This window comes from Carlito syrichta, unplaced genomic scaffold (assembly GCF_000164805.1).
Source record: "Carlito syrichta isolate Samal-C Ts95f unplaced genomic scaffold, Tarsius_syrichta-2.0.1 Scaffold308819, whole genome shotgun sequence".
NCBI lineage: Eukaryota > Metazoa > Chordata > Mammalia > Primates > Tarsiidae > Carlito > Carlito syrichta.
The window spans coordinates 612,509-627,098 of record NW_007252915.1 but is presented as its reverse complement, the minus strand read 5'-3'; positions in this window follow the sequence as shown (position 1 = coordinate 627,098).

The window sequence follows — 14,590 nt, the reverse complement described above, 5'->3', positions numbered from 1 at the left end:
GCCAGTTCCGATTTCCATGAGGGTATTTCCCTCATTTTCTAAGGTTCTCATTGTTTGAGGTTTTACATTTAGGTCTCTGATCCATTTGGAGTTAACCTTTGTGCATGGGGATAGATAGGGGTCCTGTTTCAATCTTCTGCATGTGGTCAGCCAGTTTTCCCAGCACCATTTACTGAATAGGTTCTCCTCTCCCCAGTGGTAGGTGGTGGAGGCCTTGTCGAAGATGAGTTGGTTGAGAAATTGAGGTTTTACTTCTGGAATCTCACTTCTATTCCATTGATCTATATGCCTGTTCCTATACCAATACCAAGCTGTTTTGATGATTGTAGCTTTATAGTAAAGTTTGAAGTCTGGTAATGTGATACCACCTGCTTTTTTTTTTTGCTGAGGATTGTTCTGGCTATTCTTGGACGTTTGTGTTTCCATATGAATTCCTGTGTTGTCTTTTCTAGGTCTGAGAAGAATGTTGCTGGTAATTTGATGGATATTGCATTGAATTTGTAGATTGCCTTAGGTAAGATGGACATCTTCACAATGTTGATTCTTCCAATCCATGAGCATGGGATATTTTTCCACTTGTTTGTGTCATCTTTGATTTCTTGGAGCAGTGTTTTGTAATTTTCATTGTAAAGGTCTTTCACATCTCTGGTTAGGAAGATGCCAAGGTATTTCAATTTTTTTGTGGCTATTGTGAATGGAATTGTGTTTTTTGTTTGGGTTTCTGTTTGTTTATTATTGGTGTAGAGAAATACGATTGTCTTTTGTACATTTATTTTGTATCCTGAGACTTTGCCAAAGGCCTTTATCAGTGTAAGGAGGTTTTTGACAGATTCTCTTGGGTTTTCAAGGTACACAATCATATCATCTGCAAAGAGAGATAACTTGACTTCCTCTTTTCCTGTTTGGATACCCCTGATTGCCTCCTCTTAACTGATTGCTTGAGCCAGGACTTCCAATACTATGTTGAACAGGAGGAGTGAGAGTGGGCATCCTTGTCTTGTTCCAGTTTTCAGGGGAAATGGTTCCAATTTTTGTCCATTTAGGGGTATGCTGGTTGTGGGTTTCTCGTAGATGGATTTTGCTATTTTGAGGTATGTTCCCCATATGCCTAGATGTTCAAGGGTTTTTATCAAGAAGGGGTGCTGGATTTTATCAAAAGCTTTTTCTGCATCTAATGATATAATCATGTGGTTTTTGTTTTGACATTTGTTGATGTATTTAATTACATTTATGGTTTTATGAATGTTGAACCAGACTTGCATCCCAGGAATGAAGCCTACTTGGTCATGATGGATGATGTTTGAGATGTATTGCTGAATTCGGTTTGCTAGGATCTTGTTGAGAATTTTAGCATCTATGTTCATCAAAGATATTGGCCTATAGTTCGCTTTCTTTGTTGGATCTTTACCTGGCTTGGGTATCAATGTGATGTTGGCTTCGTAAAATGATATGGGGAGAGTTCCATCTTTTTCTATCACCTGGAATACCTTCAGTAGCATTGGTATCAGCTCCTCCTTAAATGTCTTGTAGAATTCTGCTGGAAAGCCATCTGGACCAGGGCTTTTTTTGTAGGAAGTTTTCTTATTACGTAGTCAATTTCCTTGATTGTTATTGGTCTATTTAGGGTCTCAATTTCTTCTTGTTCCAATCTAGGTCGGTTGGGTGATGTAAGAAAGTCTTCCATTTCCTTAAGGTTTTCAAGTGTGTTTCCATACAAGTGTACATAGTAGTCTCTAATGATCTTTTGTATTTCTTCAGGGTCAGATGTGACTTCATCTTTTGTGTTTCTGATTGTGCTTATTTGATTTTTTCTCATTTTTTCTTGGTCAGTCTAGCTAGGGGATCATTGATCTTGTTTATCCTTTCGAAGAACCAGCTTTTGGTTTCATTGATGTTTTGTATTATCTTTTTGTCTTCTATGTCCTGGATTTGGGCTTTTATTTTGGTGATTTGGATTCTTCTGCTGAAATTAGGGATTTTGTGGTCTTGCTTTTCCAGCTTCTTTAGGTGGCTTGTTAGGTTGTTAATTTGTGTCCCTTCCATTTTCTTCATGTGTGTTTGTAGGGATATAAATTCCCCTCTTATTACAGCTTTCAAGGCGTCCCAGAGATTTTGGTAAGATGTTTCTTCATTTTCATTTGTTTCCGGGTATCTTTTCATCTCTGTTTTGATTTCATCATTGACCCAGGAGTTGTTTAGCATCATGCTGTTTAGTGTCCATGTCTTTGTGGGTTTTGGGGGGACTTGGTCCAGAGTCACATTGAGTTTCCGGATCTCCTTGCTGATTTTTTGTCCTGATGATCTGTCTAGGGTTGTGAGTGGGGTATTAAAGTTCCCAGTTATGATAGTCATAGAGTCAATATCTTTCTTTAGTTTTCCTAGAAGTTGCTTTATGAAAGTTGGCGCACCTATGTTGGGTGCGTATATGTTTAGGATAGATATTTCTTGTTGATGGATTGAGCCTTTTATCATTATGTCTTGCCTTCTGTATCTTTTTTGATTTTTAGTAGCTTGAAGGGTATTTTGTCTGAAATTAAGATTGCTACTCCTCCTTTCTTTTGTATTCCATTCACCTGAAAGTTTGTTTCCCATCCTCTTACTTTGAGTCTGTGGGTGTTCTTTTTAGTGGGGTGAGTCTGTTGAAGGCAATAGATTGTTGCCTGATGATATTTTATCTATTTTGCCATTGTATGTCTTTTCAGTGGTACATTTAGTCCACTCACATTTAGGCTAATAATTGAAATGCAAGAGTTGATCCCTGTCATAAGGTTCTTACAGACTTGTTCCTATTTGTTTGTTGTCTTTCTTTGGGTTCTGGAGTTGGCTCAAGTGTGTTTTTAATCTTTTGCCTGTACTCTTGTGAAGAATGTTGTTGTTCTTTTTTCTTTTTCTTCTGTGTTCAGTACTTTCTTAAGTGTTTCTTGTAGAGGTGGTCTGGTGACAGCGTAGGTTCTGAGAGATTGGATATCTGGAAAAGATTTCAATTCTCCCTCACTAATGAAGCTTAGTTTAGCTGGGTAGGTTATTCTTGGTTGAAATTGTTTATCTTTTAGAACTTTGAAGATAGGGCTCCAGGCTCTCCTAGCCTGAAGGGTTTCTGTGGATAAATCTGATGCTATTCTAATTGGTCTTCCCTGGTAGGTAGTCTGGCCTTTTTCTCTTGCTGCCTTTAGGATTTTTTCTTTTATAGCTACTTTGTTTAGGCGAATTATTATGTGTCTGGGAGTTGGTCTTCTCATTTGTTGTCTTGCAGGGGTTCTCTGAATCTCTTGTGTTTGAATTTTTTCATCCTTGATGAGATGCGGGAAGTTTTCTTGAATGATTTCATGAAATGTTTGTTCCAGTGTGGCTTCTGTTTCTCTCTCTGCCTCAGGAAGCCCAATTACTCTTAGGTTTGGTCTCTTGAAGTGATCATTCATCTCTTGCAGGTTTTGTTCTGTCTTTTTGAGTTTCTTTTCTATGCTCTTGACAGTTTGGGTTAGTTCTGTGTTTTGATCTTTGAGCTCTGAGATTCTTTCTTCTGCTTGGCTAATTCTTCTTTCCATGCTTATTAGTCTGTTATTCTTTTCCATCACAGTATTCTTTACTGCTGTTATTTCTGACATCAGCTCTTTCCTATTTTCCTCTTGTCTCTCCTCAATTTTTTAAACTCTCTCCATTAATGTCTTGATGTCTGGGTTTGTTGCATGTGTCCAGTCATTCTGGGGGCTCTTCATTGTTTGTGTTCCAGAATCTGTTTTCTCAGTGTCTGATCTCCCAGGGGTCTGTGTGAGACCTATATTCTTCTTTTGGTTTTTCTTCATTTGTGAACTTTTACCCCCTTCCTACTTTTTCCTTACCTCCACGTCACCGTCTTCTTTAATTCTGTGTTCAGGGGTAAATGGATTCATTTTACTTCTGTTTGTTCAATCTCCTATTCTTTATGTATGCCCTCTTACTTTGTTCAATTCTGGAGTTGCACTGTAGGTTGGGGGTGGTCCCTTTTGCAGTTTTGCGATTTACTTAAGGGGGGAGCTGTGAATCAAAATCTATCTGCAGGTCCTGGTATTTGCTGACAGGTGTGTGGATAATCTGGAACCCACTTCCCACTGCCTTGGAATCTGTCCGTGCAGTGGGGCTGTAGGTTTACTCCCTGAAATAAAATGTGATTAGCAGAGGGAAGAGAATGGAGCAGACAGTGGGTTGAAGAGGGGCGTGGGGAGATAGAGGAGTATTGGGGGAAACAAACGTGTGCCAACAAATGGAGAGAGACCTATACTGAAACAGATAAAAACAATAGACCACAGCTACTGACGAACCAATTCCCATACAAAAAAAAGAAAACATATAGTGATGCTAACATACAAGCTAACCAACCACCTTATTGGTGTGCTGTTCCTCTATACAAAGATATGGCTTACAGAGAGAAGAAAAGAGAAGAAAAGGAAGAGGGAAAAAATAAAATAAAATAAAAAGGAACAATACAGTAGGAATAGAATTAAGTCATTAAACTGACAGAATCAATGAAGCACACTCTGAGACTCTTCGTTCAAGTCCAGTGTCCTTTCAGTTCTGATTTCTAGCTTTCTTTGCAAGCAGGTAAATTAGTTTGCAGGTAGGGTCTGTTGCCCCTGGTCTGCTGGGAAGGACAGTTCAGAGCACCCTCCGCTCACCACTCCGGCCTGTGTCCTTTTCAAGCTTGTTTTGCTCATTTCGGTGTCGTTACCTTGAATCGCCAGCAGGGGTGCTATCTCAGCCGCTCGCCCCAGAGCGGGTGGGGCCGGACCGGAACCGGCGCGACTGGAGACGGATGCCTGCCTCAGGGCAGGGGCAGGAGACTCCGGCGGGCAGGACGTCGGTCGCAGGAGAGGGGCAGCGATCCCGCAGATCTTCCCTGAAGGGGCTTCAAGGACCGAAGTCGTGGATCGCGTCTGGCCGGGGTGCACGTGCTCCCGGCGGTGGCTGCGGCGGCAGCGGCTGTCCAGTCTGCCGCGCTGCCCAGCGGTGGCAACGGCCCAGCTCCCTATGAAGAGCAGGCGGCGATTTGGGAATCCTCAGCCCCCGGCCAGAGCCCGAGACCCACTGCAGTTCTCCTTGGCAGAGGGTTTCACAGACCAGGTTGCCCCGTCGCCATCTTGCTGGAAGCTCAGGATGGACATTTAACAATGCTGATTCTCCAATCCATGAGCAGGGAATATTTTTTCATTTGTTTGTGTCATCTTTGGTTTCTCTGAGCAATGTTTTGTAGTTTTTGTTGTTACCTGTATGATGATCACTTTAAAAGTAATGTAAGTATTATCATCCAATGCATAGTCTGCCTATGAGTCTAGCTTCTTTCACTTAGCCTAATGCTTTTGATAGACATGTGTTTTTTATTCTTTAATCTAGCAATACAGTAAATTACATTAACTGATCTTCAAATTATATACAAGCCATACATTCTGGGGTTGATTTCCTCTTAAACATGCGGTATAATTATTTTTCTATGCTCCTGTATTCAAGTTAATATTTTGTAAAGAATGTTTGTAAGTTCATGAGACATTTTAGTCTGTATTAAAACTTGTGATGCATTTGACTTTGAGTAATACCAGCTTTATAGTGTGAATTTGAAAGTGTTTCCTCCTCTTCAATTGTCTCAAAAAGTTTGTGTAGGATTGACTTTTTTTTCTTTAAATATTTGAAACCATTCATCAATAGAGACATCTAAGTCTTGGTTTTAGATTTTAAATCCAATCTAATTCAATTTCTTTCTTTACAATAGATCTACCCAGGGTTTCTATTTCTTTTTCCGGTTGATTATGTAATTTGTATAGTTCTTGGAATTTGTCTATGTCAGCTAAGGTGTCTCTAATTTGTTGGCAACAAAGTTGTTCATAGTCTTTAATAATTCTTTTCATTTTTATAGGTACAGTAGTGATATTCCATTTTTTTGTTCATGAATTTGATAATTTTTTTGTCTTCTGCCACTTTTCTCTTTGGTCTAAATTTTTACATCATTTTTCTAAGCATAACTTTTGGTTTCATTTTCTCTGTTGTTTTTCTCTTTTCTATTTCATTGATTTCTACTCTGATCTTCATTATGTTTTTCCTTTCTGCTTTCCTTATATTTAATTTGCTCTTCTTTTTCTTGTTTCTAAAGGTGAACATATTGATTTGAATTTTTCCTTTTTAGTATTGTGTTTAAAGCTACACATTTTCTCTAAGTACTACTTTCACTGCATCCCATATATTTTGACATGATGTGATTTTATTTTCATTCTGTGAAAACCATTTTCTAACTTCTGTGATTTATTTTTGATCCTTGATATTTTTTCATTTGGGTTATTTGGAAATGTGTTGTTTATCTTCCAAATATTTAGGGCTTTCTTAAATTTATTTCTGCTATTGGTTTTTAAGTCAATTCCATTGTGGTTGGGGGACATACTTGAAATTATTCCAATCCTTTTCCATTTACTGGGACTCATTTTATATCATAGCATATGGTTTATTCTAAAAAATATTTAAAGTGTTCCTGAGAGAAATGTAAATTCTGCTCTTGTTGTTTAGGTGGTTGAGTCACATTTATTATAGCATTGTATAAGTCTACTATGGTTTGCTAATTTTATTCTAATTGTTTATCAAGTATAGAGCATGAGATACTAATAGTTTCTATTTTAATTGTTGATTTGTCAATTTCTTCTTTCAATTCAATTTTTCTTTGTATATTTTAGGTCTCTGTTATTTGTTATGTATACATTTAAAATTGCGATGTTTTTTAAATTTAATTGAGTCTTTTATTGCTAGGAAGTGTTCCTCTTTTTCTCTATTTATTGTCTTTATGTCTATTTTGTCTGATATTAGAATAGCCTCTAGCTGTCTCATGGTTTCTGTTAGCCTGATACATATTTTTCTATATTTTTACTTTCAAGCTATTTGTGTCTTCAATCTAAAGCATATATCCAGCAAAAGCATATATCCAGCAAAAGCATATAATTGAATCTTGCTTTTAAAAATTCAGTTCAACTTGATTAGTCTATAGTCATTTAATGTAATTGTTGAAATGTTGAACTTATGTCTGCCACTTTTAATTTTTAATAGCTTGCAGCTTTTGTAATCCTTCTGTTCCTCCTTCACTGTTTTCTTTTGTCTCAAACAAAATTTTTAGTTTGATTCTTCTATTAATTTTCTAGTTATATTTTTTGTTATGACCTTAAAGTTTGCTCTTGATGCTATAATGTTAACTGATCAAACTCAATTTAAGATTAAAATACAACTCAACTAAGCAAAATAGATCTGTTTTACTTAAATATACCTATATTTACTCCCTCTTGTGCTATTTTCGACATGTATATTATATCTGTATAAATATTTATTACTCTAAACCCAACAATATAATGCTATAATTAAGGTTTTAACTTTTTTTTTTATTTGGAGTCTCACTCTGTCACCCAGACTGGAGTGCAGTGGGCTCCGGCGATCCTTCCTCCTCAGCCTCCCAAGTAGCCGGAACTACAGGCACACGCTACCATGCCCGGCTGATTTTTTGATTTATTGTAGAGATGAGGTCTCACCAAGTTGCCCAGGTGGGTCGCGAACCTGCGGGCTCAGACAATTCAATCACCTCAGCCTCCCAAGGTGTGGAATTACAGGCTGAGCCATCGAGCCCGGCTTATCTATCTTCAAGTTCACTCAATCTTTCTATTGCTATCTCAAAACTAATGTTGAGCCTGTGTAGTGAGTTTATCATTTTTAGCTCTAAAATTTCGTTTTGCTTCTCTTTTTTATTTCTTGGAGACCTTATTTTGCTTATTTATTTATTTTATTATAGAGACATGGGTACCAGTGAGGGCTAACTGCATAACTAGGCTGCATGCGGGTGACATTTGAGCTTCTAGGTGCCCCTTACTCCCCTTGGCAGTGGACCAAGTATCCTTACTGTCATCACATGCCCTTGACCCTTCTCCCTTCCTCCCTCCCTCCTCTAGTCCCCTAGCAGTGTCCAGCAACTGCCAATCCCTCCCTCATGCTAATGTGACTAGTGTTCAGGGCCCACTTATGAGTGAGAACCTATGGTATTCCTGTCTTTGTTTCTGTGATAGTTCACTTAGTATGATGGTCTCCAACTGCATCCAAGTTGCTGCAAAGTCCATAATGTTGTTCTTCCTTATGGCTGTATAATGCTCCATTGTGTATATGTACCACATTTTCTTTATTCAGTCCATTTTCAGTGTGTAGCAGGGTTGGTTCCATGTTTTTGCTATTGTGAGTAGTGTGGCAATAAACATGCACAAGTACAAGTGTCTTTTTTGCACAGCAATTTAGGTTCTTCTGGGTATATTCCTAGGAGAGGAATTGATGGATGTTGAACTAGCTTGCACTCTAACCAACAGTGTGGAAGCATTCTCTTTTTTCCACATCCACATCAGCATCTATTTTTTTTTTGTGTGTGTCATATTAATGGTAACCATCCTTACTGGAGTTAAGTGGCATCTCCTTGTAGTTTTGATTTGCATTTCTCTGATGATTAGTGAGGCTGAGCATTTTTTCATGTTTCTGGTGTCTTCTTATATCTCATTCTTTGAGAAGTGTCTATTCATGTTCTTTGCTTGCTTTTTAATAAGGTTGTTTGTTTTTTCTCTCCTTTCACTGTTTGAGCTCCTTGTAGATCCTGGATGTTAGACCTTTGTCAGATGCATAATTTTCAATTTTGTTTACCCATTCTGTGGGTTGTCTCTTCTCTGTTGATGATCTCCATTGATGTGCAAAAGTTTTTTGGTTTGATAAAGTCCCACTTATCTTGCTTTTTATGGCATTTTCTTTTGGGGACTTGATCAAGAATTCATTGCCTACTCTGATGTGCATAAGGATATTTTCTTCTAGATTTCTTATAGCTTGAGGTTTTATGTTTAGGTCTTTATTTCCTTTTGAGTTGATTTTTGTATATGGTGATAAGTAGGGGTCCAGTTTCATTCTTCTGCATATGGTTAGCCAGTTTCCCCAGCACCATTTGCTAAATATTGTCTTCTATTCCCAGTGATTTTTATTGGTGGTTTTGTTGATAGTGAGTTGGTTGAGAGATCATATTTTTACTTACAGATTTTCTGTCCTGTTCCACTGGTCTATGTGCCTATTCCTGTACCAATACCAGGCAATCTGTTACAGGCAGTAGCCTTGTAACAGTTTAAAGTCTGGAAGTGTGATCCCTCCTGCTTTGTTCCTTTTGCTGAGGATTGTTTTGGCTATTCATGCTCTTTTTTGTTTCCATAGGAATTTCTGTATTGTCACTTCTTGGTCTGTGAAAAATGATGTTGGTAATTTAATGGGTGTTGCACTGAATCTGTAGATTGCCATTGGTAGGATCAATATCTTGACAATGTCATTTCTTCCAGTCTATGAGCAAAGGTTGTTTTTCCATTTGTTTATGTTATTCTTGATTTCTCTGAGCAATGTTTTGTAGTTTTCATTGCAAAGATCTTTCACTTCTCTTGTTAGGTGAATGCCAAGGCCAAGATAGTATCTCTTTTTTTGTGTGGCCATTGTGAATTTGTGCTTTTCATTTGGTTCTTCACCTGCTTGTTCCTGGTATATAGGAATGCAGCTGTCTTTTGCAAGTCGATATTGTATCCTGCGACTTTACTGAAGTCATTTATCAGTACAATAAGGCTTTTGACAGACTCCCTAGGGTTTTTCAAAGTATAGAATCATTTTGCCTGCAAAGATGGATAGCATAACTCCCTCTTTTCCTTTTTGTATACCCCTTATTTTCTTCCCTTGCCTGGTTGCTCTGCCTAGGACTTCCAGCACTGTGTTGAATAGTAGGGATGAGAGTGGGCATCCTTGTCTTGTGTCAGTTATTAGAGGGAATGCTTTCGCCTTCTGCCCATTAAGCCAAAAGCTGGTTGTGAGTTTATTGTAGATGGATCTTACTGTTTTGAAGAATTTTTCTTCTATAACTAGGTGCTTGAGGCTTTTTATCAAGAAGGGATGCTAGATTTTGTTGAATGCTTTTTTGGCATCTAATAATATAATCGTATGGTTCTTGGTTATGCATCTGTTAATGTGCTGAATTACCTTTATGGTCTCATGAATGTTAAACCAGTCCTGCATCCTGGGAATGAAGCCCACTTGGTCATGGTGGATGATCCTTGAGATGTGTTGCTTGATGAAATTTGATAGAGTCTTGCTAATAATTTTTGTGTCTGTGTTCATCAAGGAGATTTTCTTGTTGGGTCTTTGCCAGGCTTGGGTATCAGTATGGTGTTAGCTTCATAAAATGAGTTGGGGACAATTCCATCATTCTTGGTGGCCTGGAATACTTTCAATACCATGAGTATCACCTCCTCCTTGTATGTCTTATAAAATTCAGCTGGGATACCATCTGGTCCAGGGTTTTTTTTTTTGGTGGGGAGATTTCTTATGACTGAGTCAATTTCCTGGATATTTATTGGTCTGTTTAGACCAATTTTTCTTGTTTCAACCCTGGGAGGTTATGTTGATGTCAGACAATTTTTCATTTCCTTTAGATTTTCTAATTTATTTGCATAGAGTTGTTGATAGTAGTCTCTGACAATCTTTTGAATTCCTTCAGGGTCAGTTGTGACATTGCCTATTTCATTTTTAATTGTGATTATTTGGACTTTCTTTCTACTTTTTTAGTTAACCTGGCCAGGGATTGTCAATTTTATTTATCTTTTCAAAGAACCAGCTTTTTGTTTTGTTCATTCTTTTTGTGATACTTTTGTCTTTTGTATCCTATAATTGTGATTTTATTTTAATGGCTAGATTTTCCACTGAAATTAGGGTTTAGATTATCTTGCCTTTCAAGCTTCCTTAGGTGTGATGTTAGACTGATTACTTGTGATTTTTTATTTTCTTGATGTACATGTGCAGTGCTATGGATCTTCCTCCCATCATTGTTTTCATGGCATCCCAGAGATCCTGATAAGATATGTCTTTGTTTTCATTTGTTTCCAGGGATCTTTTTGTTTCTGTACTGATTTCCATGTCGACCTAGAAGTTATTCAGCAGCACATTGTTTAGTGTCCATATCTTTGTCTATTTTGGGGAGATATTGTTGGTGATATTTATTTTTATTCCACTGTGAGCTGAGAAGATGCATGGTATTATTTTGATCTTTTAAAATTTGCTCACACTTCATTTTTGTCTGAGAATGTGATTTACTTTGGAGAATGTTCCATGTGCTGATGAATAGAATGTATACTCTGTAGATGTTGGGTGGAGTGTTCCAAAGATGTCTGTTAACTCCATTTGATCAAGCATCTAGTTAAGGTTCCAGACATCCTTGTTGGCTTTTTGCCTTTATGATCTGTTTAAAGCTGTTAGTGGGGTTTTTAGGTCTCCAACTATAATTGCACGAGTGTCAATGTCCTCTCTTAGTTTACTTATTAGTTGTTTTATAAAACCTAGTACTCCTGTGTTGGGTGCATATATGCTTAAGATGGATATTACTTGCTGATGGGTTGAGCCTTTTATCATTATGTAATGTCCTTCTGTGTCCTTTTTTAAAACTTTTGATGGTTTGAAGTCTGCTTTGTCTGATATCAGAATAGCTACACCTGCTCTATATAGTGAGATGAGTTTCCTGGAGGCATCAGGCCATTGGAGCATGCTTCTTTAGCTAGGTTGCCACTCTAAGTCTCTACAGTGTTTCATTCAGTTCATTCACGTTCAAATTAATTATTGATATGTGAGAGCTTATCTCTGACATAGGGCTCATAGAGAGTTGCTTTGCTTTCTTTTGTATTTATATGTGTGTGTATTTTTATTTTTGTGAGTGCTCTGTATGCTCCATTAACTCTGTGTTTGCTTGCTCTTTTGTGATAGGTAGGACTATTCTCCCCCCACCCCCCCCACTCAGTGTTTAACACTTTTTAAAGCATCTCCTAAAGGGACTGGTCTGGAGGCGGCATAGTCTCTTAAAAATTAGATGTCTGGAAAAGATTTTGATTCTCTGTCACTGATAAAGCTTAGTTTGGTTGGGTAGGAAATTCTTGGCTTAAATTGCTTATCTTTTAGAATGTTAAAGATTGGACTCCATTGCTTTCTGGCTTGTAGTGTTTTTGCAGATATGTCTGGAGTGACTCTGATGGGTTCTCCCCTGGTATGTGGTCTGACCTTTCTCTCTTGATGCCTTTAGGATTTTTTCTTTCATAGTTACTTTGTGGAGGCAGATTACTATAGTAATCTTGGGGCTGGTCTTCTCATGTGATACCTTACAGGGGTTCTCTGAATCTCTTGTGCTTGAATGGTCACCTATCTAGTGAGATGTGAGAAGTTTTCTTGGATGACCTCATGAAATGCTTGTTCCATGGTGTTCTCAGTTTTCTTTTCTTCTTCAGGGCTACCAATCATGCATAGATTTGGCTTCTTAACATGGCCCCACATCTTTTGGAGGCTTTGCTCCTTCTTTTTGTGTCTTTTTTCTGCGTTTTTGACAAACTGGGTTAGTTCCATATTTTGGTATTCAAGCTCTGAGATTCTTTTCCCTGCCTGAATGATCCTTCTCCCTATGTGTGTTACTGTGTTTTTAACCTGCAGAATGAAGTTCTTCACTTCCATTATTTCAGAATGGACCTTTCTGAGATTGGTCAACACCACTTTTCCTATATGACTTTGCTGAATTTTGCTTCTAGTTTCTTTTGGTTCTCTCTGATCATTTTAGTCATCCAATCTCTGATTTCTGTGGCTGGCATTTGGGGCAGGTCATTTTGGGGGGTTTCCATTGTTTGTGCTCTGATAGCTCCTTTTTCAGGGGCTGTCTCTTTGGACTCTGAGGATTGCCTGATTTTTTTGTTAATTTTTTCTCATTTTTCACATGCCTCACTTTCCTCTCCATAATTCCTCTTCAGTTTTGTTGCTTTGACACTAGTTATTGATCCTCTGTTCTAAAGCCTTTTCTGTCATTTAATGTAGGTCACTTAGGGAGACAGAGAGCCCATGATAGGCCTCTGTACTGTAGATTTTCTCTCCTGCTGTTAAACTGGCTGGGTTGGTTTTCACCGTCTGTTGAAAGCACTCTGCAGAGAGCAGGTGGTGGGGGATGGCTCCCATCTGCTGTCTGTTGTTTGTAGTCCAGAAGTCTTGAGAGAACCTTCAGGTGTCTTTTGTATCTTTTCCTCTCTGAGCCCATCCTCAGCTCTTGAAAAAAGAGCCATTGGGGGATTCACCCTGTGGGGGTAGGTACGTGATTCTCCCTGATCTGGCTAGTGAGTTAGCTGCTAGATGCTGGTTGCAGGCACCCAATGAGTTCAATCTGGAGGCAAGTTTTCCCAGTTTGGGCGCCAGCCTCTGGTCTCTGCTGGTGAAAAGTGTGCTCTTAGTGGCTGTCCAAGTGTGGTTTTCCCCCCCCATTCCACTTGGGCTCTAGTCACTCACTGCTGTGCCCTGACCAGGTCTTCTCCTGAATGAAACCAATCACTCACATGCAGCTGGGTGGTGAGGAACTGACCCAAAGCATCTTAAGATCACTCACCCCCTCTCATTCACTGGGCAGGGCTTTAGTTCTTGTATGAGGCTGCCAGATGGCAGGGGACAGGGTGCTCGTGTTCCAGTATCTGCCATCACTTCCTGATTTCTATATGTTCAAAGAGGTCCTGCTGAGTGCAGGGTGCTTCACCTGACTTCTTGGAGATTTAAGTTTACCTTGAGCACTGATGATTTGAAGACCAAGTTAGAACTCAGCAGGAGTGCAGTCATAATAGAGGGGTGAATAACATTATTGTGGAAATATCTAATCTTCACTGAAGACATTAAAAAGAAAGAAACTTCCCCCAAATCTTTAATTCCAGATGAGGAAATTTGAGCTCATAGAATTTGTCTAAGTTTCCCAAGATCACACAGGTGATATTCTAGTTTTCTAAAGCTACCATAACAAGGTAGCACAAACAGAGGAGTATAAACAGTAGAAGTGTATCATCTCACAGTGCTAGAGTCCAGAAGTCTGAGGTCAAAATATTATAAGGGCCACCCTCTGAAGGTGTAAGGAAAGGATCTGTTCCAGACCATTCTCTCAGCTTACAGTGTTCCCTGGCTTATCGTAGCATCACTTCAATCTTCACATGAAGTTCTTGTGCTTTTGTCTCTGTGTCTGAATTCCCCCTGTTCCAAAGAAGTCACCTGGAGGTCCAGCAAGGAAAGACATTGGCTTATTAAAACTTACAGAAGGCATCAATGGCATCTGATCTGTGATGAAATAATCCACTGCTATTTTTTTAATAATCAATATTTATTATGATATTGTGGGGTACAGTTAAGGGTTAGGTATACAAATACCTTTTGTTCAGGCACCCTTGTTGATAAGAGGTGTTTCCCCATCCCCAGACAGATATTTACTACCGTTAATCCCATCTCCCTCCCTGCCCCATAGTTTCCCACTACTGTCAGTCATTTTCTTATAGTATTACATTGGATGTTCAAAATCCACTAAATGAGTGAGAACATGTCAAACTCGGATCTTTGTTTCTGTGAGAGGTCACTCAGAATTATAGACTCTAGTTCCATCCAGGTTGCTGCGAAATTCATTATTTTGTTCTTTATGGCTGCATAGTATTCCATCTTGTATATGTACCACATTTTTTTAAATCCAGTCCTCTTTTGATGGGCAGCATGGTTG